The following is a 26,565-nucleotide window of genomic DNA, read 5'->3' on the forward strand; positions in this document are numbered from 1 at the left end:
CTGCCAAAAACATTATAAAAATCCCAAAATGAAGTGAAAAAGTAATCAAACAGAAATTTAAAAAAAAATGAGAAGAAACAATTGTAGCTTTTTTTTCCCACTTAAAGAGACTTTATATGTGGTTTAGCCTGATCCCTTCAGTTTACAGTCAAAAGGAATTGAGTCTTGAGAAGCAAAGTAACTTGGACAAGGTCACCGTGAGAGTTGGGGGGCAGAGCTAGGATTATTGGGGATAACCCAACACTACCCATAAGGCTACCATGCTGTCCAGTATGGAGACCCTCCAGAAATGAGTGATAAATTTTTTTGCTCAGGAGCTGTGTCTCTGTACAGAAAAGTTGGTGTTTCAGGTGAAATGACTGCTTCCTGAGGTGATGTGGAGGTGAGCAGAGAAGGAACTGACATTGACAGAAACTCTAAACACTTTGTGCCTGAGATTCTAGGGTTTGCCAAAAGATGTCGGATTTTGTAGATCTGTGTGCCTGAGTGTGAAAGGTGAAGGAGATGATGGGTTGGATAAGGGTGGTCCCCTGACTCAGGGAAAGGGGAGGCAGTTCAGGTGGGTAAATGGGGTGTTCATTGACCACCAGGTGGTCTTGGCATTCCTGCCAAGGCTCAAGGACTGCCCAGATCCACCTTCGCCTCCTGAAGCCACATCATCAGCTGCTGGGCAATATTCTGGCACCCTAGGTATAGGCTGAATAGGTCTGAGGGCTGGGCTGGGGCCATGTCTGAGCAGTGGGATGTTGCCCCTCAGGAGCATGGCTAACTCTTAAGTGTCCGAGGGTCTGTAGCACACTCAGCACGTGTCAAGGATCAATATCACCATGCCAAAGAACGCCCGGGTTGCCCCTGGGCTCCGACCTTCGTAGCAGGTGTTGGTCTGGGTCACAGCTTCGACCACAGAGCCCAGGGAGATCCCAAACACCCATTTGCACAGCTAAAGCTGGGCTGACAGCGTCTTGCACCTGGAGAAGAGGCAGCTGGGGTCCTTGTAGGTGATGAAGTATCCAAACTCTGTACACATTTGATAGAACCACTCCCTGTGGCCTGGGCCAACAGCCTGTGGACTGGTGTCCTTCGGTTCAGCCACGGCAGCTGCCTTTGAGCTGGGCAGGCACAGGAGGCCCAGACTGCAGCACAAGCTGGGGGGAAGCACCCAATGCCAGTCCTCCAGGCTAAGGGACACCACCCGTTTGTAAATGAAGGCCAGCCGATCTTGCACAGGAGTTGAGGAGGCCACAGCTACCCAGATGAGGTAGGGTTAGTTCAGCCAGGCCCAGGCAGCCAAGAACCCTGCATAGGAACCTCCAAAACTGATCCAGGGACTAGAGGCTGAGATATTGCATATCAGAGAGCAATGGATGCAGGCAGAGGCCATGCCAGTCAGGGCATGGCTGTTAGACAGGAAGCAGAGCTGAGCTTTGTCTAGTCCCCATTGGGGGATACTGTGTCCATAAAATTGGTGTTCAGGCAATACCACCAGAGCTCCCCAGTGTGGGGCCAGGGTCCCAGGGAGACCATCCAACCTCAGCCTAAGTAACTTCAGAGATGGAAAGCCTGCTACCTCCCAAGGCCTCAGGGCATCCCTCTCTAAACCTGGTCTCCTCCTCTTAGAACAGTTATAGTTCTTGTTAAAAAGAAAGTCCTTTCCTCATTAATTTATTTTCTTGGGCTAATCAATCTATATCCTTCTGCTTTTTAAAAATATTTTGCTTCTTGATTATTTCATTTGTTACACTGACTTACTTTTCTCCCTTTTTAACTATTACCAAATAGTTTGAATGATTACTGTCCAAAATACAAATTTTGTATTTATTCCTGTTATGTTTATTCATATTTTTTCCATTGTATTACAAACTGTTGAGACCATTTTGAATTTTTAGTTTGTCTTCTACCCATTATGTAATAACTCACAATTTAATGGCATTTTCAGGTTTGTCAAGCTGCTGTGCTATAGTCTCTCTTTATCCAAGTCATTAATAAAAATGTTGACAAGAATAGCTTAAGGCACAACCCTTAGGAACTCCATTGTGACTCCTGTTTAGTATGACATATAACTATTAATTACTTTTTGGCTATGGTTTTTCTTTGCCGAGTGGGCATATGACTCAGCAACATAAAGCTTCTCTCAAAAATTAAACATATAAGTTTAGGGCAGGGTTGCTCAAGATGAAATGCTACAGAAAGGGTCAGCATTTGTTCTCAGTCATATTAGCAGCAAGATGGAAGACAAGAATTTTTCTGTGATCCACACAACCTCTCAAGCCAACATAAAATAGAAATTATGTGCCAAAGATAAAACAATTTGTTTCCATGATCTAGTACACTAAAGACCTAAAATAAGGTTAAAAAACAAAAACAGAAACTGGTCCTCACCAAATTTCAGCTTACACAATATTACTCCCAGACTACCCACATTAGAACTTAACCAGTAGGTGAGGTTAGGTGGTGCAATGAATAGAGCAGGAATCAGGAGGACATGAGTTCAAATCCAGTCTCAGACACTTAACACAAAACTAGCCAAGTGACCTTGGGCAAGTCACTTAACCCCAACTGCCCTACCTTCCCCCCTCCAAAAAGCAAAAAGAAAAATCTAAAAAAAAAAATACAACAGTGGACAAAAAGACAGGACACAGGCTTATAAAATACATCCTTATTCACTCTCCCTACCCCCAGTGCTATAATAGACCCTGGCTCTAGGGTAGTGAAATTTCCTTGGGCCTCAGCAGCAAGCTTGACCACAGCCCTTCAGGAACAAAAGCCTTCTGAGGGCTGCAACCTGGAAGTACCAATGCTGTAAAACTCTTCCTGTAGCTCTGTACTTCCAGTGACAGGAAAATCAGGTTCTTAACTGCTAGGACTGAACCAGAGAGCTAAGGGACAGAGAGTGCGAGTGGTTATTAGGACAGGACAATGAGCATATGGGGAATTGTGCAATGCTCCACCAATTCTGAGAGAAGAACAAATCATCCAGCTGGTCTGAGTTTTGACCATTCAAAAGTCATTTGGGGAAAGACAGGCTGGTGAACTGTGAATTGCCCAATGTGGGAAGTTGCTGAGGTATTTTGAGATCTAGCTCCCAAGGAAACCACAATAAGAGTGTAGGGACTTAGAAGTGAGTGATAAGTAAATGAAGAAAAGGAAAACAAACAAACAAACAAACAAATAAAACCTGAAAGTAGCAAGGATTCCTGGGGGGGGGGGGGGGGGAGGGAACTCAAAGACTTTGAACACAAAAAGAGTAATCAATAGGTAAAAAGCAACAGCAGAATGACATCCAGATCTAGTAAATAAATTCAGGAATCTATAAATAAATACTTCGAAATGAAGGAAAATGATCCAACTCTTGACAAGATGAGGATCCCAGGGAATTTGAGGAAAACCTAGAACTTAAAACACACTGTTCCTGAGTGGTTTTAAAGAAAAATGAAAATTATGAAAGCAGAATGTGTGGGCTTCAGAGTAAAAAGAATGAGCAAAATAGAAAAACTTGAATCTATAATGGTAAGCTTAACCAAAGAAATAAAAGAGAAAATGATAGATTAGAAAGCAAACATGTAGCTTATGTGATGACATCTGTTCTAGCGATAAAGAAGTCAAATTATGGGGCGGCCAGGTGGCTCAGCGAGTAAGAGCAGCGGTTCCAGTGTCGGGATGACCTGGATCAAATCTGGCCTCAGATACTCAGCACCACACCCAGAAATAACTGGCTGTGTAACCTTGAGCAAGTTACTTAACCCCGATTTCTTAAAAAAAAAAAAAAAGAATGCAAGCATGCAGAAGTGAAAGACAACCTAGAAAAAGAGAAAGAAAAAAAAAGAAGGGAAACATCAGAAGAAAATCTGGAAGATATGCAAACAAAATACATGGATCTCAAAGATAAGATGCATAGAGACAACCTACAGATAAAATGTCTCCCCCCACCAAAACGTGGCAGAACAAAAAGCCTTAACACCATAATTAAAGAAATAATAAGACTGTCCAGAAATTCTGAACATAGAAAATGAAATTCTAACTGAAAGAACTGGCAGATCGTCTCCAGGAAAAACAAACTAACAACAACAAAACCTATCCCCCCCCCCAAAAAAAAAAGAGTTGCAAACTCAAAGTCACATAGTAGCTAAATGTAACAATTCAATTCAGACACAAGTTCTACAAGCCATGGAGAAGAGGACCTTCAAGTACAAGAGAAAGTACATTCAAATGACACAAGACTTTCACACCTACTAGGAAAAGGAAGAGGGAAGGAAATGTTTTCCAAAGAGCAAAGGAGCCACAGCCCATGGACACTATCCTGCAAATCATTTGAAAAGATATAAACTAAAACTAGGCAATCAGATAAAACAATGGTAAACAAATAAGGAAACAGATATGTGAGTATGTATGTGGGGGGGTGTATACACCTCCATACATCACACACAAACGTGCGCACACACACACACATACACACACACACACACACATGCATAGCAGTTCTTAGATTGAATCAAGTGCCAGACAATCAATAGTTAGAAAAAAAAAATTGCATTGAGGGAATACTTGAACAAAGATGTTTGAGCATGAAGGAAAGTTTCACAGTATGTGTTTGCTAACATGAGGGAAGGCTTGATCATTTTATTTTGTGCAACTTGGGGCTCTCTGGTCAACCTTATACCTTGCAGAGAATTTAAACTCACCATCAATGTGCTATTGAAAGGCAACAAATGCCCAAGACTTGGTGTAATATAAGATCTTGGCGGGATATAAGATCTTCCCCACCTATTAATAGACCTTACATGGCACCTATTAAAGGAAGCTTACTTAGGAGAGGCTTACTTGTAGGAAGACTTTCACACCTTTTGTTAATTTCTAATTAGGCACTTAGGAGGGTTTTGATGCCTTCTGGCTCTAAAAAGGGTATATGTATATATTGGTATTTATTTCTCTGCATGTATTTTCCCTGTTTTCTTTGTTTTGATTTTCCCTGAAGCTGAGGGTGCCGACTTTCCCCTTAAACTCATGAATGTAAATAAAAGAGATTGTTGACCTCTTAAACAGCTGTCTTTCCTAGTAAAGAAGATCTAAGAGCCCGTGCTAGCAGACATCCTGGGTATGCCAGTGTGGTTGCTGCTACACGTGGTGATTTCACCTTGATCAGGAAGAGATAGAGAGAAAAAGGGGCTCCTCTAGAGGCAAATTGGGGGACCACCGTCAGGGCTAAACTCTTCCTGCAGCATTACAAAAAAAAAAAAAAAAAAACAATCACTTAGACCTGAACTCCTTTGTAGCATCTAAAGCGTCTTTCATACTAAAAGGGCAAGAAAGGTAGATGGATGTTCTCTCATCAATCACTCTTAATAGCTGCTTCTTCCTTGCATTTTGGGCCAACCACGCTCCTTAAGTAATTCATGTTTCTTTACCAAGAGGAAATAGTTAAATCCATTAAAATGTGTTCAAGAACTTTGGATGATTCTAATGAGAAACTAGTCCTGTTTTTCATTTTTTCTCTGTGTCCCCTTGACGTTCAATGTTATCTTCAGCCTTGGGATAATCATCTTCCTCTATGAATTGTTACTGTTAAATGAGAATGGTACATAAAGTTTAATAAAGGAACAGTACATCCAGAGTAAATCAGGTGCCATATGACAGGGAATAGAATAAATATATAAAAGTTTCTAGTAGAAATTGAGGAAAAATGAATAAAGAGAGAAAATTGGGGCGATTAGAAAGAAGAATAATCTTCACATTATTAAACGTGTCCATTTCTCATGTTAGTAGTAACAAATATGGTAAATAATTTTAAAAAAGTATGGTGTAAGCAAATTGCATCTCTTCTCTGGTCCTAGTTATTACTGCATTTTTCATGCAATAGGATTTGATATATGCTCTAGTTTGTCTTAAAAATTCTTTTAAGAAATGTTAGATATGACATGAATTTTAATTTTTCCCTGTATTTCCTTAAACTACCTCAACATTAGTCTGAAGGAAAAGATTCATTGTAATTGGCTGTATTTGCAGGAAGACACTTCTGATCAAAATTTAAAAGTATGTGGCAGAATGTTCTGGTTCAAAAACATTTCTCAAAATAATTTTGTTTCTGGAATCAATGAGAAAAACTGGAAAATTCATCAGAAGGGCTTTTCACTTTCTTCCTATGCTTCTCAAATCTTTGTGTATCCAGTCTAACTGCTTTTTATCCAAGATAATCTCCCAACCAACTTACCAAATCTGGTTTCTTCTCTTTGTTCAAAACTTCCAAAATGATTGAATTGGCAATCCCATTCCTGAGTATATATCCCAAAAAAGTCAAGAAAAAATAAATGCATGTGTGCATGTGTGTGTGTGTGTGTGTGTGTGTGTGTGTGTGTGTGTGTACTGAAGTATTCAGGGAAACTTTTATGTTAGCAAACAACAAATGATATAAGTTTGTGTCCATCAATTTATAGCATATGATGAGTATAACCAAATGCTATGTTATGTAGCAAGTAATGATGAGAGTAAGGAATTCAGAGATATATGGAAAGATTTGCACATACTGATGAAAAGTGAAATGTGCAGAACCAAGAAAACTAACTAAATTATGCTGGCAAGAGAAAAAGGAAAAGATTACTAAAAGGGTATATACTTCTAAGTAACAGAAAAACTAGTAAAGGATCTAGAAAAAGGATTAACAAAACATATCCCTCCCCATCATAGAGACAGAATCTTGTCAAACAGGGCTTCTATATAAAGTGATTTTACTTGATTATCTCTGTCTTAAGTAAATGTCCTTTCTAGAGGGAGAGTGACTGATGCAAACAAAAAAAATTAAAAAAACATAAAAAAATATTTTTTTCTGGGGAAGGCTACTCCTGAATAGCTGTAGTGCCAAAGTAAAATTTACAGTGCTCACAATCACTATAAATATAGCTGCATAGTGCTCGATTGCAAAATTTAACAGACTCTCCATATAGAAGACAGAAGCAGAACATTTATTCCAACAACAGAAAACCGAATCCTAAAACCAGTAAGCCAAATCCATCATAGTAATAAAGAAGTTAATAAGACATAATAGCACAGAGAGTCACACCATCCTTTAGCATTCCCATAAGCCAACCCAAGATCAATATTTACTCACAAGCCTATCTGTCTCCCTTGGAAACATCCTCTCCTCCCAGCTCTCTAGCTTGCTCTGACTCTCAGCTTCCTGTGGACTCTGCTCCATCCTTCAGTAAACTCCTCGCATCATACACTCCATGTGATTACACTCAAGTCTATTAAGGGGCAGATTATATTTTTCAAGCAGGGAAGATCTTCAAATTCCTATCACCATTACTATAGGTCAAAAAAATGAGGGTCTATTGATACAACTGGATATTTCAGAGTCATTTTTTCTTCACAAATAGTAAAATATGCACTGTTTTCCAGATAAAGTAACATTAAAAAGAAATACATAATTTTCTTATGAAATGCTTATAAAAATTTCAAAATTTACACCATGTGAGCTGCCAAAAAGGTTTAAAAATGCATCTTTTCCTACATGAAACTATATATCTCATCAGAAGGTCTGAGTATACCTAGATCTAATGTAACTCAGCTTGGCAAGTATCTGGAAAAGAGTGGATTGAAGTAGTTTAGCTTTGAAAACACTTCCAACTTGAAATATCTAATTCTATGCTGAAGGGAAGGCTTTAACATTCAGATTCCCCTCTCTTCCTCAGATATTGAGTTCTGTTTCTATTCCAAGGTTAACTGGTTTTTCATCCCTCTGGAATGGCTTAGTATTTTATAGGTTCCATCTGTATATTTTGATTCTCATACAGCCAAATTGGTTTGAAAAACGGGAAAAAAAGGAAAATTAAGACGTGGATATTGTCCAAAAGGAGATTAAGGAAAATAGTAATATCTGCATAAAATAAATATAACCAAACACCGTCCTAAAAGTGTAAAACCCTACACTAGATGTATTTGATTTATACCCATTAACTCAGTAAAAACATTTTTAAATAACAATTCATAAAGAAATTTATATATATTTTTTCAAATGAAATTTTTATTTCCTTGTTAAAAGGACTTTCTAATGAAGAAAACTCCCTTAAAACTGATGAGAACTTGATTTGCAACTTTTGTCTTTGGAAGTTACCTGAATCGTTGACATGTTAAATGATTTGCCTAGAGTCAGCTGGCTGTCTCAGGCTGAAATTGAAAACCAGATCATTTTGACTCTGAAGCTAACCCTCTTTCCAATATGACAAATATGGCTCTATATTACCCATGTAATGCATTTTTTCCTTTCATTATGCCTTCATGAAAATAGCTATTGATTCTAGGCAGAATATGCTTATATCCATGAGGGCTTGAATTTCTGAAAATAAAACTCACCTTTTATATTGCTTTGCACTTTAAAATACCTTCTTCTGAAAGTCTTTTCCCCCATTTTACTGGTCAAGAAACTGGAGATCAGGAAGGTGAAGGGGACTTATTTGAGGACAGTCACATAGGCAGTAAGTTTCAGAGTGCGGACTTGAGCATATTTACTAAAAGTGCTTCCAGTGTTCTTAAATTTAGCTATACTGCTTGTATTTTATATGAATGGGTTTACTCTAAATAAGAAAGTCAATTAAATCTGTAACTACCCTGTTGGGACCTTGACTACTTTTTGTTTGTTGCTCATATTCTAAAATTCTCTGAAACATAACTTCATTTCATTTCAAAGTATGAAAGACTAAGTTCAGTTCCATGCCAATGAAAACAGGATCATAGATATGGAAGTGAGAAGGATTTTAGAGTGGCAGCTAGGTGAAAAAGTGGAGAGAAAACCACACTTGGAATCAGGTAGATTGATCTTCATGAATCCAAATCCAACCTCAGACAGTTACTATTTGTATGACCCTGGGCAAGTCACTTAACTGATTGTTTCAGTTTCCTCATCTGTTAAATGAACTGGAGAAGGAAATGACAACCCATTCCAGTATCTTTGCCAAGAAAACCACAAGTTGAGTCACAAAGAGTCAGACAGAACTGAAATGACTGAAAGGCTACCTAGTCAAATCCCTCCACTTTATAGTTGAGAAAACTGAGGCCTAGGGAGATTAAATTATTTGACCAAGATCACAAAGGTTGCAAGAGGTGGAGCTAGGATTTTATGCCTTGATTGAAGCATAGTCCTCTTCACATGTCAACATATTATAAAGAATATTCTTTTTTCAGGTAAGGATAGGTTAGATGAGAGGAAGGAGAGAAGGAAATAAGAATTTAGTAAGTGCTTATTACATTCTAGGGACTTTGTCTTAAAAATATTAATTTGATCTTTAGAATAACCATGGGAGGTAGAAAATATTACTTTTCCTATTTTACAGTTGAGGAAATTCAGTCAAACATTCAGTTAAAGTCAAACAGAGGTTTACTGAATTTCTCAGGTCACACACCTAGGAAATATGAAAATTTGGACTTAGTTCTTCCTGATTCTTGGTCCAGTGCTCTATCCACTGCACTAGCAAGTTAATTCAGGTAGTCCCTTCTAACTCTGAGATTCTACAATTTCTTCTAGTTGTAGGAACCATTTCAAGGTATTAATCACATCTAAAGTCTCTAGAAACTAATCATGAGTATCTTTGCTCTTTAAGTGAAAATTTGAACTTCTGAAGAATATATATTGAATCATGAAGTCAATTTTGTATATGAGAATTTATAACTTCATTTATTTTAAAATTATTTATTATTATGCTTTCATTCAGATGTTCTTTTGATGAATTGGGAAGCCATGTTTTGTATTGTATGAGGATTTATGTTCAACTTTAATATGCTTCAGAAATGTCCTGGCATAAATACTATCTCTCCTGGTAAAAATGTAGAGTTCTTTGTCATTTCTTCAATACTGTTAGGTATAGGAAAATGCAGGCCTCCTTGGCCTTAAAGAGAAAATAAAAAATGTTTATATAGCCATGTCCAAGTTCAGATTACACTGTGACTCATGATCTATTTAGTGTTATATTGTCTGCTATTTAGCTTCCCCCATTGCCCTCCCACCCCCCAGAGACTTTCCTAAACATTTAGCATGTTCATAACAGTCATAATAAGATGAAGTGGTGGAGGGGGTAGCAATGTCTTTCTTAAAATGTTTCATTTTTTAAAATTCAATAGCATTTTATTCTTTCAAATTACTTGTAAATTCAATTTTCCACATTCATTTTTGGAGACATTTTTCTCTCTGCCTCCTTCTCTCTTCTTATCCCTTCCCAAGATGGCAAATAATTTGATGTGGGTTGTACATGTTCAATCATGTAAACATATTTTTTTACACATTAGCCATGATGTGAAAGAACTAACACAACAAAGGAAAAAAAAGCCAAAAAAACCCCCCAAATAAATGAAAATAGTATGTTTTGATCTGTATTAAGCATCCATAGTTCTTTCTCTGGATGTGGATAGTATTGTCCATCATGAGTCCTGGATCATTTTATTGCTGAGAAGAACTAATTCAACATAGTTGAACATCACATAATGGTACTGTTGTTCTGTTTAATGTTGTGCTGGTTATGCTCAATTCACTCAGCATCAGTTCATGTAAATCTTCCCAGGTTTTTCTTTTTTCCTTTTTTTATTTATTTCTTAATTTTAATTTATTTTTAGTTTCCAACATTCAATTCCACAAGATTTTGAGTTACAAATTTTCTCCCTGTCTTTCACCTACTCCCCACCCCAAAATAGTGAGCCTACTTAATACCCCTTCCCCCAATTTGTTCTCTCTTACATCCTCCCGCATTCATCCTCTGACTTTCTAACAGGGCAAGATGGATTTCTATACGCAGTGCCCGTATATCTTATTTCCTACTTGCATGTAAAAAGAAAACAATTTTTTAAACAAATTTTTAAAACTTTGATTTCCAGATTCTTTCCCTTCTTCCCTAGTCATCACCCCTACTGGGAATATAAGAGATTCAATATAGGTTGTATATGTGTAGTTATGCAAAATATTTACATAGTAGATATATGGTGAAATGACTACATTTCCCTCCATCCTATCCTGCCCCACACTTATTGTATTTTCTACTTTGACCCTGTCCCTTTTTAAAAGTGTTTGCTTCTAACTACCCTAACCCCCCAATCTGCCTTCCCTTCTATCATCCCCCTCTTATTCCCTTCCCCACTACTTTCCTATAGGGTAAGATAAAAACACTGGAGTTTCTCACCCCAGGACCATGGCCCAAGATAGCAACCCAGATGCAAGCAGGTTAAAGCAAGAGTGATTACCATCTGAATGGTTGCTTGGTCCCCCTGTGATCTTCAGGCCAAAAGCTCCTGATGTAGCCATGCTTCAGCAGCTGTAGATAATGAGCCTCTGCCACCTCTCATCCTGGGGGCAGTGCCTGGACCTCACTCTTCCTACCTGGTTCCAACAGAGTTCCCTACTGACCTTTCACTTTCTCTTTGGCATTTAAGGGTTGAGAAGTCTGGAAACCACTATAGATGCTGGGGATTCACTCTCCTAAAGAATGCTCAGGGGTCACTGGTCAGGGCCACCCTGGGGCCAGAACCATGTGACTCACCAGGATTGCACTCAGCTCCCAGCCCAGTGTGATAGATCCTTCCTGTTGGCCTGCCAGGCTACCTTCAGCAGGAGCTTTGTTTCTCTCTGTCACATTATGGGTTCTGTAGCTCTAAAATTTGTTTAGAGTCATATTTTACAGGTATTAGAGGTGGTTGTGGGGGGAGCTCATGGAATTTCCTGCTTCAAGTCAGCTATCTTGGCTCTGCCCCAGTTGTCATTTCTTATATCACAATAGTATTTCATTATATTCCTTTGCCACAACTTGTTTGGTCATTCTCCAGTTGGATGAGTATCCTCTCAATTTCCAGTTATTTATCACCACACAAAGAGCTGCTATAAACATTTTTGTACATATAGATCCTTTTCCCTTATTTTGTTATCTCCTTGGGATACAGACCAAGTAGTAATATTGCTGATTCAAAGGGTATATGCAGTTTGATTGGCCTTTGGGTATAGTTTTAAATTGCTCTGCAGAGTGATTGAAACAGTTCACAATTCCACAAACCATGTATTCATTTCCCAATTTTCAGGGGGTGGCAATATCAACTAATTTTATTTTATCCCTATGCATTGAAAAACAAGGTTATATAGTAGGCAGAGTAGGATGTAGAAACCCCTAGATTCAAATTTTGATTCAAAGACTATATAGTTATATGAGCCTGGATGGAACTCTGATCTCAACTACCTTATCTGTGTAATGGGGATAATTATAGTGTCCACCTCATGTGTTTTATTTGAGGTCCAAGTGATACAGTGACTGTAAGGTGTTTAGCAATTCCTTAGAGGGCTATTTGATGTGAACTGTTAGTAAGCATGATTTCTTGAATGGTTACACTTTACTCACACATTTTAGATCTTTGATTCTGACTTTTTTTTGGGGGGATGGGGTAGGAAAATGGGGCAGTGCTTTGCATAAAATATATGCACCTTGACTATGAAATAAAAAAAAAATTACTTGACATGATAGTCACAAAACTTCCCAATCATTTGGTTCCTCCAATAATGTTGAATTTTGGTTGGTAAATATATTTCATGATGATTTTGTTATTTTGTTCACCTCATTTAACACATTTTTGTGGGAAGACTGAGTTTCAGTTTTCACACACACACACACACCTCAAATTCTATAGTCTAAAAGACAATCAAAGTGGTGTATATAAACATATTGTAATTACAAAGCTCTAAAATTTAATGAAAGTAGAAATAAGGGAAATATTGCTTAAATTAATCATCTAAAAATATCTGAAATGGTAATAAAGCCATGAAAACTTAGATAAGAATTTAAATAAAATCTATTTTTATCTCCATCCTAGTACATACTCATTTTTTAGTATAGTTGATATGTGTTATCATCAGACATTTTTGCATGCTTTGGATATCATTTAAACAACTGAAAAACTTTCAGTGAAATGATAAAAACTAGTAAGTTAAAGAAGTAAAAACAAACAAACAAACAAAAAAAGTAAACAAACAAAAAAACCCCTACTTCTTGAGGATCATAAAAACACCTACCTCAGTGACAATCAATAGAAATAATATTTAATACACTGCTCTATTGAAATGCTTATTCCATCCTTTCCCTCCTCTCTGTCATTCACAAATCTTGTGGCATGCCCAATGAGGGCCATTTCATTAGTGGTCAGATCCAGTTGTTAGAAACTCTTTCTGTCACAATGAAAAAAAAAAACTGCTTTCATGTAACCTCTGCTCATTAGTCCTAATTTTGCTTTCTAAAGAAACTTAAAACATCTACTCCCACTTTTAAAGGACAGCCCTTTACCTGTCTGAAAACTATTATTATGACTTCCTTTAGATTTTTCTTCTCCATGGTTAAATTCTTTGAGTTTCTTTGTCTATACTTTGCACATTCTGACTTTCAGACCTCATGCCATTCCAAACTATCTTCTTTGGCCTCTCATTAGACCATGATTGTTTTAAATCTAGATGTTTTAAAACTCTGCAAGGCATGTAGGATATCTTTGCACAATCATGAGTTTTAATAAATTTTTTTTTATACTAGGACCATTGCCAATGTATCCTAAGTTAACTTATTGTTTATTGGAAAAATATTATTTTTTGACTAAATTATGAATCTACAGGGAGAAAAAAATGAAACTAGATTTTAATGTTAGTGTAGTTTGGGGCATATTGGCCTTTAGAGGTTCTCTGTAAGATATGAGTGAATAGGGCCACTTTCCTATCCTGCCCCCATGACTATGATGTGCAAATAAACCAAATGAAACTATCTATTCCATCAACCATGCTCTTATGACCATAGAGTAAGGCCTGTTGAAGAAACTGATATGCAAACATGGCAATACTCTACAAACAGTTATTTCTATAACGGAAAAGGTTCTCTTTTCTTAACTCACTTTACAAACAATCCAATAAATATTTATTAAGTGCCTACTATGTGTCAGGCAGTATAACTGTACTAAGCTCTGGGGATACAATTATGGAGGAAGGCATAGAAATTAGTTTGGTACTCCACTCTCCAGTCATCCAATCAGAGCAAAAAGAAGACTGAGGGAGGTGTTGTCCATCAAGGCTTCATTTAGCAGCATAATGGTGAGATTAGAAGTGACAAGCTTTTCCCATACATATAAATATCACAAACATATAGGTAATTAACAATAGCATCGATCATTTATTAAATACCTACTATGTACCATTTCTAGTGCTACTAAGTACTGGGGAAACAAACAAAAAAAAAAAGCAAAAGATAGTTCCTGCCTTCAAGGAGCTTACAGTCTAATAGGGGACACAATGTGCAAACAAATAGTTGCAATGCAAGGTTCTATAAAAGATAAATAGGAAATAATTTAAGAGGTAAAATGCTGGAAGAGCTTCCAAAACTTGTAGAAGGTAAGATTTTATTTGGGACCTAAAGGAAGCCAGAGAAGTCAATAGTCAGAATTGAGGAGGGAGAGCATTCCAGGCATGATGGACCATTTCAGAGGCTGGGGGAAAGGGGGGGGGGGCGCCGCGGGGAAAGGAGGGAGAAAAGAAACAAAAAGGGAAAAATTGGCAAGGTAACTATTATGTATTTAAAAGGAATAGCAAGTTGTACATAATATATTTGCTGTTTTACTTGCAATCATCTTTTTTTATGTTATGTTATGTTATGGAGATTCTCATTTTATTCCAGAAATCAATGAAATTCATCTCCCCCAGCACTTAGTACAGTAGATGTTTAATAAATACTTGTAATATTATTGAATTGAATAGGCATCTGGGTGGTACAGTGGATAGAATGCCAGGACTGGAGTAAGGAAGACAACAATGAAAGTGTGTGCTCTACTAAAGATGGCTCACAGGGATGATCCTTGAACTTAACTAATGTTTTACATTAAGTGTAAAGAAAAGGAAAAGTCATGAATTGCTAATTCTATTAACCTGTTGAATTATTACTACTATATGGCCTAGAAGAAAGGGCAACTCACTGCTAAGGGATATGGTAATGTAGATTCTGGTGCCTGTTCTGCATTATTTCCCTATGGGAACTCGGGCAAGTTATTCAAGCTGTCTGTATCTGTTTCCTCACATTTAAAATAAAGTTCATTCCAACCTCAAAATTTTGAGTCTATGATTCTAGTATTTGACTTAGCCTTACCAATCAAAGACATGATTCTTTGGCAAACATAAAGCGTACCTTATATTTGCACTGGTTTTTACAGATAGTTTGTAAAAACCGTTAGGTAGAGTTTCTGTGAAATTTGCAATAGAAAGATACATATAAGCAAGTTTCAACAGTATAAAACCATTTAAAGTGTATAATCTGGGGAAATCCCCACATACACAACTTGAACTTCCAGGTTGTATTCACCAGGGGAACACTACCACAAGTTCAAAGTATTGTGTTTTTTTTTTTTCACAAGCCCCTACCAGTACATTTATCTTTAATGATCAGACAGTTAACACAATTATTTAAAACAAAGGCATTTTCTGAAATAGCACAGAATAAATAATCCATAGCTGGTGGCCTAGAAGATAGAGTGTTGGGCTTGGAATCAGGAAGGCCCAAGTCCAAATCCAGCCTCCAATACTTATTAGTTCTGTGAGCCTGGGAGAGTCATTCAGTTTCTTCATATGTAAATTGTGATGATCATAGCACCTACCTCCTAGGGTTGTAGTGAGGATCAAATGAGATGATAGAAGTAAAAAGTACTTCCCATAGTGCCTTGGCATATAGTGGGTGCCATTTAATGATGATTTCTCTTCCCCCCCACTAAATAAGAAAACATTTTTGTTTGCCAGTTGAGAGTTAAAGTAGCAGACTAGACTGAAGGAACCAACTTTCCCCATTTGTTTGTTAATATTGTAATGTAAAATGATACACTCCTATCTTTTCCTATGCCTTTTCTGTCTTGGATTTATAAACTGCAGCACAGCTCAAACCCACCTACCCTCACTGCCCCCCTACCTACAATAGCAAACAATGATGACTTTTAAGAAAAGTAAATGGTGAGTGTCCTCCTCTCATTCTGTGATTCCTGGTAGGACCTTTGCATACCACCTGCACAGGTGGGAGACTAAAAATAACTGCTTTCCAAAGAGTCATGATGGAAAATCCACATCCAGAGAAAGAATTATGGAGGCTGAATGCAAATTGAAGTATACTATTTGCTCTCTCTCTTTTTTGTTTTGTTTCTTCTTTCCTTTAGTTCATTCCATTGGTTCTAATTCTTTTTTACAACATGACTAATGTGAAAATATGTTCAATGTGAATGTATATGTAGAGCCTATATTGGATTGCATGCTGTCTTGGGGAGTGGGGCAAGGGGCAGAAAATTTGGAACTCAAAAGTTTGTGGAACTGATTACTGCAAACTAAAAAGTAAATAATTAATTTTTTAAAAAAGAATATAACTGCCTTGACTTCCTCCTATCTGTTGCTCCAGGCTTGATCTTCACCTGAGTGCTCTGCCTCAATCTTCTCTGTCTCATATATTGCATTTTCTTAGCTCAATTCAATATTTATTCAGTCATTTTTCACTCATGTCCAATTTTCCTTGATTCCATTTAGGGTTTTCTTGGTAAAGATACTAGAGTGATTTGTCATTTCTTTCCCCAATTCATTTTACAGATGAGGAAACTGAGGTAAAAGGAGTTAAGTGACTTGCCTAGGGTCACACAGCCACTTAAGTGTCTGAGGCCAGATTTGAACTCCGGAAGATGAGTCTTTCTCCGTCCAGGTCTGGCATTCTATGTACTGTGCCATATGGGTAGCTATTCAATTCAATAACATTACACGTACTTATTAAACATCTACTATACTAAGTGCTGGGAGAGATAACAAAGTTTTAAGAAGACAGTACTTGCCATACTATAGTTTTTAGTCTCCTGTAGTATCTTGCTGCCAGTCAAGCACAAACAATCCTTGCTGTACTCTGATTAAATCCACCCTAAATTCTTTTGGGCCACAGACACATTTCCCAGTGTTTACTTATTCATTTATTTGTTCATTCATTTATTTATTTATTTGTTTGTTTGTTTTACTGACATATTATGGAATGCTCTCCCTTCTCATCTCTGCCTCATTTCCTTGGATTCCTTCAAGTCTCAGCTAAAATTTTGCATTCTATGCAAAGCCTTTCCCAGTTCCTCTCAATTCTAGTACTTTCCTTCTCTTGATTTCCATTTATATATATATAGCTTGTTTGTGTATTGTTATTTAAATGTATGTTATATCTCCTATTAGATTGTGAAAGCCAAAGATTTAGGCTTTAAAATGTGATTTCAACATTGATTCTTTGGACTTGGACTAATTTGAAGAAATTTTTCATGGAGAAAGCATTTGGCACACTCTAAATTTACTTGCTGACAAGCAAAGGGAGGTTAACAGTTAATTTCAAGATGTTTACTTGTCATTTTTAATATAATATTTTGAAATTTTCAAACACATATCTTAATTATTTCAGAGATGCTTATCTCCATCACCCATGATCTTATCCTTTTTACTGAAAAAACCTCATCAGTTAAAAATTAAGCACAATAATAAAATGTATAGAATAATCTTCAAACATCTTTCAAGATGTCCTATTCATCCAGTTTTTTTTTTTGCATTTTTAAAAAAATGCTTTCCAAAGCAATACAAGCTGACATTATTAAGACCCTAGGGCCAAACTGAGAATGATGCATATTCCTCTCAGAATTATCAGCAGTTAATCACTTGACCTATCCTTGTATTATCCTTTTTCTTAGCCTTCCCATCAAGAAAGTGCGCATCTGTTGTAATTAGGGTGAAGATAATCAAATACGATCTATCTTCTAAATGCTAGCACTACTAATTTTTGAACATCTGCAAATTGCCAAATCCTTCAAATTTGCTGCAGTTCTCCACAACTCCTTGCCCTTGGGTTGAAAATCAATCTGGAAAACTTTTCTCCAGATTAAAATATTTTCCCAAAATTAAGAAAACATTAAAAGGAATCATTTGGTTGTTTCAACTTTCCACATAAAAAAATAGGCTAATTTAAGTTCACCTTGTTCTAATCAAGTATCTCTTCATTTGACTTGCCATGGTAGGGGAATGGTTGAATAACCAGGAGACAAGTTTTATTGAATGAATGAAACCAAAATTAACTTCTTTGCCTCCTTTGCACTTCTGTGGTTCACTGCACCCACTTGACAATCCAGCCAAAGTGACTTTCTTTCAAACACAAACCCTCTTTCCCTTTGCCCTGGCCATTCGTCATGCCTACAGTGCATTCCCTCCTTAACTTCTACTATTACAATCCTTGGTTTCTTTTGATACTCAGCTCACATTCCATCTTCTACATGGAGCCTTCCTTGATCTTCTCTGCTGCTAGTGTTTTAACCTTAAAAATTGCCTTCTATATATTTTGCTTATAACTACATATATATGTACATATATAAATACACACACACACACACACACACACACACACACACATATATATATATATATAAACTGGATTCACCAAGAAAATATACACAGTTTGAAGAGATCATTTCACTTTTGTTTTTATATTTTCAGAACCTAGCACAATGCTTGACAAATAATAGGTGATTAATAAGTGTTTGATGATTGATTTCTTGACTCCAGTAGCTGGCATAAAAAAAGCCTAGGTTTTTGTTGCAAGCATACAGAAATCAACTATTTGTCAAGTTCATGCTCAGCACCATGAGTGACTCCTTCATGGTGGCTAACTCCAGCTATATATGCAGTACATGTTTAATAAATGCCTCCATATACATGATTATATGCATATGTGAACATATATGTATACATTTTGGGTGGCAACATCATTAATTTTTCCATTAATTAATGGAGGCAGCGATATATGGTAGACTGAGAAGAACATTGATCTTATACTCAGGAAATTTGGCTTCTATTTCTGTCTCAGATGCTGCTGAGATTTGTGATCAAGGCAAGTTGTCTCCCTTATTTGAACATCAGATTTCTAATATGTAAAATGAAGATATTAGATTACTTTATGCATATGGTTCATTCTACCTCTTATTTAAGGCAACTCTATCATCTAAATCTGACAAAGTTACATGGAGATTTTGAATCACTATATACATATACAGACATGTATATATATATATATCTTTGATTTGTGTATATATATATCTTTGATTTGTATATATATATATATTTGATCTCATATTGAAGGATAAATATTTCTCTTACAGTGAGCTCTAAAGTTTTGAAACTTTGCAAAGACAGTCTTAAAATATTAAATTCTATCACACGCACATACACAAATATGTGCATGTCTTTGTGCATACATATCTAAATGTAGAAACATGCATATAGATACATATCCATATCCATACACATATGTGTATATATGTGTCTATTTCTGTGTGTGTGCATTCTTAAGTTTGTACTAGCATAGCAAGTGGAAGTTTCCTAAAATTCAGTCATTGGCAATAGTCATGAGATTTTTTTCTACCCCTTTCCTCTCAATGTCTCTTTTGGTTCTCCATGCTTTTTTCTCACTCTATTCCCTCAGGCAATTAAGTAAGGATTTAGAAGTGAGAGAAATTGAAGATGTAATGATTTTTGAGGGACTTAACATTTCTATAAAGGAATATATGAATTTTAGAAACCTGAAACATTCTGGAGATGGTGGTTGTCAGATGTAGACTGCCTCTCCTTGAAAATCATCATTTATAGGGAGAACTGCATACTCATACACATCAGAAAGGAGAGTGGGAATCCATGCCCCTCAGTCACCAGTTCCAATAATTTGTACTGCCACAATACCTCCTTACTCTAGAGAAAAAGATTTTGGAGACAGAATAGAGTATGCTATTTATTTCCTTAGTGGTTTTGGTTAATCACTTATCCTCTCTGGCTTTCAGTTCCTCAGCTGTAAAGGAAGGGATTGGACTAGATGAGTTTTATGGTCCCTTTTAACCCTTTGTCTATTTTATCTTTGCCTTTTGATCTTCAAAAATCTTGTCAAATACATTTGCTGCTTCAGACAAGCAGAAATGATCCTTATACCAAGTATTTCGATGACAAAACCAAGATTCCAAGCAGAAGACAGAATTGATTGGGTTTATGACTAAGCTCAGACCAAGATGAAGAAAAGGCAGGACCAGGTACTTTTAAAAGTGTCTCAGGAAAGAAAAAAAAAACAGAAAAACACCTCAGTGCCAGCTGACAGACACTTTTGCACTGGTGGAGTGTGTGGGAGAGAAGTACAGTAATGAGTGTGTACAAGGCAAGAGCTGAAAAAGCCATTTGATCACTGGCTAACTCCAGCTATTTTTACGAAAATTGCTACTTTGATCTGTTCTTCTGAGATTTCCTCCCTGACTGTTTCCCTCTCTGGGGATTGACCTTAAGTGCGAGCTGGAGAGGATGATATCCTTGAAAAAGTGAGAAAATGGAAAACAATGGAACTGAGCCACAGCAGGCTGAGGGGAGTGCCAGGAGAAGTACACCCCTTCCCGACATGCTCTCTGGCAGGGTTGTACAAGTGGGCTGCTGCCCACCCACTAACTGCCGAAATGCATAGGCTAAAACCAGAGCTCAGCCTTTAATAACAGCTTGTATTTATAAAACACTTATCTCCAAGGAACTCAAAGCACTTCCCACTCACACTCATTAGTTCTCACCATATATTTGTACCCCAAGAAGTCATACGTGACTCGCATGTTCAGGGTGAGAGGAATGAGGCAGAGGTTAAATAGCTATCCCAACTAGGATCCCACTGGTCAATAAGTAAGCTGAGGATGAAGAGCAGCTATTCCATCTTTCAGACCTATCACTTATATATACCTTTTCCTAGTGATTGGGCACAGAACACTAAAGGAAGTACAGGATCATAATGTAGCTCTTCAGCTCAATTCTTCCTTAATTTTTCAGAAAATGTTAGTGCAACCTCTTCTTTTTTTCCCCAAAATCTGATATTCTTTCCAGATTTTCTCCCTTAGGTGATTCAATGGATAGGGTACTTGGAATCAGAAAGATGAGTTGAAATCCTATGTCAGGTATTTTCTGTTTTTCTTGGGCTAGTAGTTTAACCTCTCAGCCTCAGTTTGTTTATAAATAAAATGGTTATAATTGGGGCGGCTAGGTAGCCCAGTGAATAAAGCTCTGGCCCTGGAGTCAGGAGGACCTGAGTTCAAATCTGGCCTCAGACACTTAACATTTAACTAGCCATGGGACCTTGGGCAAGTCACTTAACCCCACTTGCTCTGCCTTTCCCCCTCCAAAAAGCAAAAATAAAATAAAATAAAAATGGTTATAATGATAGCACCTACCTCATGGTTGTTGTATCAAATGAGATAAAATGTGAAAAGTGCCTTAGAATTTTTAAAGTATTATATAAATTTTATCTATTGTTTAGATATGTATATGTACTTAAAGGACAGTAATATTAATAATTATATCCTTTTCAAGAATTTAAGTAAAAAGGGAAATTAAGTTAGCTTTTAAAATTTTATTCTGCCTCAAACCACTTTTAAATCTTCCATATCTCCTTTCATTAATGTATGTAATCTCTCCCTTTCCTAGATAGGACCATTCTAAGAGATAAACACATTTGTCTTAAACACAAATATGTTTCACCTAAAAAATTATTCAGTCCACTGTTTTTTTTTCAGATTATCTACTGAACAAAGACTTTATAGAATATATTTATCATGTTGTTTGTATGGCACATTGGTTAATAGCAATTGTCTGTTTTTATGTTTGGAGAAACCAAATAATTAATTTTCCAGTTGATCTAATAAGTCATTTAAGGTATATTCCTTGAAGGTAGGGATAATTCTGTTTTTGTTCCAGCATCTAGTATAGTGTGTTGCACATAATAGGTGCACCACAATTATTTTATTGACTGCCATATAAACATAGCAATAAAGTTGTCTTGTTACTACTATGTATTATTATAAGTACAAACCCATACATTCACATGTGACTTGCCTGTGGGCACTCTACCCCACACAAACACAAAGCTCTTGACCTATTTTCACTATGCTGCTATTGATGCTTTTTCTTTAAATATTAACCAGTTCCAATGTGAAAGAATTTGAAAGCACCAAAGTAGAAAGATCATGCCTTTCCTTAATTTCCTAATATGCCTGATCTTTTGAGGTGAACTGTGGAAATTTTTAATCATGTCATAATTATTACATCAAGTAATGAGTAAATCAATAAATTTTATTTATTTTATTATATTTATATTTCCTGATGGATGAGTTGAGTTAATAAAATTCTGGATGACCCGGTATGCTTATACCGTTCATTTGCTAGGCTAAAATAAATGGAATTTTAGAGAAAAGTGTCACTCATGATATCTATTTCCTGTTGAGTTTCCTCTCTTAGTTCAGAGGAGAAAACTGCAAGGAAATTGATTTTAACTACATAGAAAAAAAAAGAAGTGAAAGGAATTGACCCATGTTTCTTGCCTTCTTCCATTCCTAAAAGATGAATATATTATTTATTCATACTACTTGTACTTTATGATTTCCTTCAGTTTGTGATCTTCCTACTGAGGTTGGTCCCTCCATCAACCAAATTGATGAAAGAAAGTCAGAAGAAATAAAACACATTTCTTTGCTTTCATTATATTCATAAGTACTTTAATGCCTCCAATCCTATCAATGTTGACATTCCATCCATTGATGCAATTACTAAACCAATCACTTTGTATGGCATTCATCTCTTGTCAATATCCTACCATAAAACTTCAATAGAAGATCTACATGAAATACTGGAGATCTTCTAGGTCTTTTAACATTCCATATATATTACTGCAATGTTATCTATTATTCTTTCCCAAGTTGGCAGTCCTGAGAAGGTAGCTGTCATGAGGTGGGCACACACATTTACTCAGCACCTATATGTGCTAGGCACTGAGGATGTTACAAAGATGAATAAGAGAAAGCATCTTACCTCTGGGAATTTTGAATCTAGCAGGAGAGAAAAGGAAATCTTTCTAGATAATTTAAACTACTCCCCTGAGGGGATGAGAATCGAGGAATAATTCATGGACCTGAACAAACTGGAAGATAGGTGATGCAGCCTGCTGGGAAACAGGAAGGTATCACCTTTTTATCGGGCCCAGGATATCTGTTACATCAACTCAGCTGTGCCACTGAACTGGGTGCCAAGAGAGTCATGCAAAGAGCTCCTGGGAAGGTTTATCAATGGTCACTTGTTGAACAGATTTTGAATATAATAACTTTGATCTTATATGTTCAAGCCCCTGAACCATACATAGTGATCACAGCTTTGGAGGTGATCAGTGCATTTTTTTCCATAGTACTATATACTAAGACTTGAACTATTCTTGAAATGTTTGTATTGGCATATATTCAATTTTATAAACTTATTTACGATCATAATATTCCTTATGACCATGTCTGTTTTACAATGATGCCAGAAACTAAAGTAATGCTCACTGTTGGGGGAATCCTTGGAATTGTGATAATTGTGTTTATTCTGCAGATTCTGCCCTCATTTACAAAAACCAGAACAAAAAAACCCAAAACTTATTTTTAATCCAAGTATTCTCTATGAGAAAAGACACCATCATGAAAAAAGCCATTGCTTTCATCACTGTCATCAATCTCATCATAGTTACTACAGTTATGTTCAGGGTAAAAAAATGAAGATTGGTAATTTTGTTTATTCTAAATTCAAATATATTTCTGGAGTCTTTCATGTTTTCTCTAAAGTATGAAATTGAGAAAAGTAAAATAGGAAGAATTTCCAGTATATACATTCTAGAAACAGAGCAATACTGGTAGCATTTCTGCTTTAGAGGTGACAGAACAGGATGTATTCAGTTCTGTGATCCTGGTTCCATCCAAATGGCAGATAACTTTGCCTGGATGGTTGACTGCTTTTTTCTATAAAACCCGGGAGTTGTATTAAATAATCACTAAGGTCCCTATCTGCTCTGAGTCTTGTAATCCTAAAGTTTCCCATTTCCTTCCAGCCCAGAGTATTGGGTTGTCTGAAAGTTTAGAACCAGACACTGGAGAAGGCAAAGTTTAAGAATTACAACTCTGCCTGTGTGCATAGGAAATCTGAACTTCTCATTCAACATGATGAACCATAGATTGTTTGAGTTAGAAGGGACCTTAGTAGTCATCCAATGCAACACTCCTATTTTATATAGGAAAAAAAAATTGGTCACAAAATCCCTACCTACTGTGAAGAACAATTTTCTTGCATTAACAATATCTGCATTTTTAATATAAAGTGAATCTTGAAAATTTGTGGGTGACTACCTACTTTTTCTTTCCTTAGTCCTGCTTCCATATTAGATAGCTGCAAGTGAATGTTTTTTTTTTCGAGGGACTATTAGCTTTAAGTAATTTGCCCAAGATCACATGGCTAGTAAGTATTAAGTGTCTGAGGCTGGATTTGAGGTCAGGTCCTCCTGACTCCAGGGCTGGTGCTCTATTCACTGCACCACATAGCCACCCTAAGTGAAATATTTTAACATACACAAAAGAGGAGAAGGAATTTGCAGAAAGGAATAGACAAGGAAGGCAGAGGTAGTGCTAGTATACTGAATTTGATATGTCTTTTAAAAACAAACTGTCTGGGGTGGTCAGTGGTGCAGTGAGTAAGAGCGCTGGCCCTAGTGTCAGGAGACCCAGGATCAGTTCCGACCTCAGATACTTGGCACCCACACAAAATAACTGGCCGTGTAACCTTGAGCAAGTTATTTCACCCCAATTCCTTTAAAAAATTGCCCATATAGAGATTCATATTTTCATAGATAAATCCCCTCTTCTGTACTTTGTATATTTAAATGTTCGTATGTGTGTTGTTTGTTAACCTTATGGTACCATAAGCTTGTACAATGTACCATAAAAAAATTTTACATTATTTATTACATTAATTTTATATTTGTTATATGTATAAATAATGTATGACAGTATAATGTAACATTGTACATGATTTACATGTAAAATGTAAAAAATGTTAAAAAAAATAGTGAAAAGAACTACAATAACAGTAACTTGTCCATCCTGAATCTTTTCTAATGACATATTTTCTGGATAATAGAAAGCTAGGTGGTATAGTGGATGGAACACTGGACCTGTAGTCAGGAAGACTTGAGTTTAAATCCAGCCTCAGATAAATACTATCTGTGTTATCCCAGACCAGTTTTTTAATCTCTCAGTTCCTTCCCCTATAAAATGAGGATGATATCTACCTCCAAGAGTTTGTATGAGGTTAAAAGGAGATATTTCTAAAGCATTAAATATATAAATGATAGTTAACACTATTATTACTAATATGAGTATCAATGAAACATTTAAGATGTATTTTATATGTATATCATCGTTAGCAATATGTTACAGCTTATTTATACCCACTATACATTTCTTAATTACCCTTTGGAATTCTCATAATTCTGATGTTTTAAAAAGAGGATTCAATGATCCACTTTTCATAGCATATAGCATTCCTAAAAGATCATACAAGATTTCTGAGAGATATACTCACAAATTTAACTTCATTCACTAATCTTGTGATGAGAATACTAAATAAGGCATACATTGTAAAAGGGGAATGATAAAAAAATACTGCCTATGTCATGGAAACTGTCCTGCCCAGAGTCCACATGAAATATGGAATTCTGATAAATACTAATGATACCACTTTTTTTGCATGTGACTGACAAAATATACTGATTGTATCAAGTCCCCAAATACTACAGGTTTGCCTTAATGAAATTAATGACCAATCAAAGAAATTGTTCTAATTATCCACAAAAGAAAAAAAATGATAGATGAAGGTATTCTTTTTTCCCTCAAATATGATATTCATTAGAATAGGTAATTAACTGGTTTAGTCTATAATTTAGTCCATAAAATATGAAATGGGACAAAACTTGATTAAGAAAAATGAAGGGAACTATATAGTTTTGGGGAAATTTGGGGTGTGGTGGTGGTGGTGGTGGTGGTAGTTGATAATCTTGATCTGTTCCCTGATACAAAAACTCATTTATGCATGTTATCATTTAAAATTTTGTTTGCTCAAGACTAAATTTGGTGATATAGGACCAAGCACAAGTACCTTTATAGACAATATGCAATTCTGATATGTTTTAATAGGATAAAAATAATCCAGAGTTCTCAAAGGCTATGCCAATAGAACAGAAGGCTTGACAAGTTCTTCCAAGTTGCAAAGGCTTTGAATCAGGTTCCAGAGTCAGTGGTATAAAAATTATGGTGTGTACAGAGAGGCATAATAGACTGGCCAATTGGTTGTTATGTTGACCCATGAATCAGATGTAAAATACATAAGTGGCCTTCAGTTCTGTGCAGCTATTTTCTGCTTCCATAATGACAATAACAGAGTGTTGGAAAGGAGAGCAGAGAAATCAAAGAATAACCTGTTTTTAGCTTATCTATAAACATTGACTTGGTACTTTTAATACACAATGTCCAATGACCAAAGCGTTAATATAATACTAGAAACATGGGCATTTTCACTCAAATGAAAAAAGAAGATGTAAAGACATTATAGCCAAAAGGAAGGATGACCCACGCTTGATCTTTGAAGAGGTATGTAAAGACCCTGGTAAAATTTGTTTCATCATG

The 26,565-nt window shown here is 36.3% G+C and overlaps 1 pseudogene; it reads right to left on the reverse strand.

The window, feature by feature from the left end:
- Positions 1–615: 615 nt before the first annotated feature.
- Positions 616–11,275, reverse strand: LOC138148872 (thymus-specific serine protease pseudogene; annotated as a pseudogene).
- Between the last annotated feature and the right edge of the window lie 15,290 nt (positions 11,276–26,565).

The sequence above is a fragment of the Petaurus breviceps genome, unplaced genomic scaffold (assembly GCF_028583685.1).
Source record: "Petaurus breviceps papuanus isolate PSGF00001 unplaced genomic scaffold, PetGlider_PUasm1.0 90842, whole genome shotgun sequence".
In the NCBI taxonomy this organism is placed as follows: domain Eukaryota; kingdom Metazoa; phylum Chordata; class Mammalia; order Diprotodontia; family Petauridae; genus Petaurus; species Petaurus breviceps.